Here is a 2,975-nt window from a genome sequence, read left to right as displayed (position 1 = left end):
CTCTCTCTCTCTCTCTCTCTCTCTCTCTCTCTCTCTCTCTCTCTCTCCCTCTCTCTGCAATGCAGTCCACAATACTCTGTCAATTTATTGCCATTTGATTGAATATTATTCAGTGGTTTAAATAACATGAGCTGTTTTATTCCATGGTTACAGGCATGGTTAGGGGGTTAAGAAACTTGCTCTGCAACCATGGTTTTGGGGTCAGTCCCACTGTGCGGTACTTGGATAAGTATCTTCAGGCCAACCAATGCCTTGTTAGTGAGTTTAGTGGATGGAAACTGTGTACTATACAGCAGTGTGCCATACATAGGAGTTCATAAGTTCCAGAGGTCTGAGGAGCATGGAAACATCTCTTAGCCACTATTGTTCCCAGCTCAGCTCTGCTCTGACCTGGCATAATAGCGTCTATCAAGGTCCTGGCTTATGATTAATTAGCATATAAGGGCTTGCTTACCTATGCATGAGAAGACTGGATCTGTGACCTCCATGAAAGAAACCTTCATGGTTCAATGGAGGGGAAGGCACCTGCAGCAACACATTGTGGAATGCAGAGAGCAAGATAAGGACAAGTAAGACAGTTTGGTCGTCCACTGCATCTGTCTCCATCCCCAGTCACCTTGTCCTGGTCTTGCCACTAGACTGAAGATGATCACAGACAAGAGGTTGAGGCTAACAGTATGCAACAACTCTAGTTCACTTTAAATAAAGTTTCTACACAAGTCACCATTAGGATGTTAAGATGATCTTCTAGCCACTCATAGTTACGGCAGCACTTTTAAAGGGGTGACACTTTTGGGTCTGCTGTAGGCAATATGTGTGTGTGTTTTTGTGGGGTCCAGGGGCAGCAAATGGAAGGGCTGCCCTGGGCGGCACACACTCTAGCTACACTAGTGCCTCTAACATGTAATATATATTATTGCATACAGTGTAGCACTCTCTACTTTTATCTTTTACTTGTTTCAGTCATTAGACTCTAGCCAGTCATTAAACTGAATTTTTAGTCATGACTCTGGCCAGTCATTAAACTGAATTTTTAGTCATGACTCTAGCCAGTCGTTAGACTCTGAATTTTTAGTCATGACTCTGGCCAGTCATTAGACTCTGAATTTTTAGTCAAATGAATCAGTCTCAGAACTCGTTTTATTTTTTAAGCCTAGTACTTATTCTATCAAGCATTTTTGCTAAACTGCTAAGCTACAGGGGCATAAACACATCAATACCAGTTGTTAAGCAGTGGTAAAGGACAAACACACACACAAACACTCACACAGAGGCTTCCACACAGTTTCCATCCACTAAACTCACTAACAAGGCATTGGTTGGCCTGAAGGTATAGTAGAAGATACTTACCCAAGTGCTGCACAGTGGGACTGAACCCAAAACCATGGTTGCAGAGCAAGCTTCTTAAACCCCTAACATGCCTGTAACTATGGAGTTTAAACCAGAGGTTGGATGACAGATTGGCAGAATGGTTAGAGCACTGGACAAAATGTCTTGTATTTCTTCCAGCTCTGAATTCAAAACCTGTTGAGATCAACTTTACCTTTCATTCCTCTGGAGTTGATAAAAGAAATTACCAATCAAGTTCTGGAGTCAGTTTAATTGACTAGACATCTTCCCTCAAAATTTCAGGCCTTGTAACTATGATAGCAGCAATTATTTCAACCCATTGTCTATGGGTCCCTTGTGATCATAATTTACTTTAGTGGCATCATATCGATGAAATTAACTGAAAAAAAGTATTTTACAATTTACTATGTTAATTGCTGCCATAGCCATCTCATATAAATGCACATTTATTGTAGCTGACAAAAGCAAACATGTCTATGCAGGTGCAGTAGGGCTATAAGAACTGCCAAAAATTAACTTTAATAATGTATATTTTATATGCAAATAAAAAAATGTTGGCAATATATGATACACAGTAATGTCCAGCATTTCATTGTTTGTGCTTCATGAGTTGCCAAATATCTTCATAAAAAATTGTTAAATGCTATTGTGGCTTTGTAATTGTCTTATGTTTGAGTTTTATTGGCTAGTTAGAGCACAGTAGTAAACTATTATAATGTTTAATTTTTTACAGTGTTGAAATTAGCTCAAAATCTGAAATATTGGAATAACCAGGAGCAAGCATGGCTGTGTGGTTAAAAGGTTTGTTTTTTCAATCACAAGGTTTCAGGTTTAATCCCGCTGCAAGGCACTGTGGGTAAGTGTCTTCTATAAATTCAATGCTCTGTGAGTGGAATTAGTAAACACAAACTATATGGAAGTCCATCATACATACATATGTGTTCTTTTATTTGATTCAGTCATTTGACTGCAGCCATGCTGGAGCACCGCCTCTAGTCAAACAAATCGACCCCAAGACTTACACTTTGTAAGCCTAGTACTTATTCTATCAGTCTCTTTTGCCGAACTGTTAAGTTACAGGGACGTGAGCACTTGTGAGGCTGCCAAGTAACACAAATAAGTAACTGTTCAACTAAAAATTTGTGATCTGTTCTCTAAATTTGTAGGAGTATTTCTTTTCAAATATTTTGGTAGCGTATCAAAATCTATAGATATCATCATCATCATCATCATCATCATCATCATGTCTCAAAATTTGTGGCTTTTTGTTAATGCTACAAAAAACTATATGGGCAGGTAGTAATTTAGACTGTGGCCCAAACTTTCTTTTTGTATATAGTTGGAATATCATGTATATAAACAGATTGGTACAATAATAGGAGCTGTGTAAGTGTTCAAGTATTTGACTCCTTAGAAAGAAATCCATTTAATTTCTTAATTCTGTCTTATTCCATATTCTATTATTGGTTTCAACCAGAGGTAGTGGCCATGCTGGGGCACCACCATTAACATTAATGCTTGCTAATTTTAGACTTATTTCCTGGCTCTGTCTCTGGAATAAGTCCTTGGGAAGAAGTGAGGTGGACAGAGCTGTCCTTTTCATTTCTTGTGTGGTGTTTGTAGTG

This window comes from Octopus bimaculoides, chromosome 1 (genome assembly GCF_001194135.2).
Source record: "Octopus bimaculoides isolate UCB-OBI-ISO-001 chromosome 1, ASM119413v2, whole genome shotgun sequence".
Taxonomy (NCBI): domain Eukaryota; kingdom Metazoa; phylum Mollusca; class Cephalopoda; order Octopoda; family Octopodidae; genus Octopus; species Octopus bimaculoides.
This window is presented reverse-complemented; position numbering follows the sequence as displayed.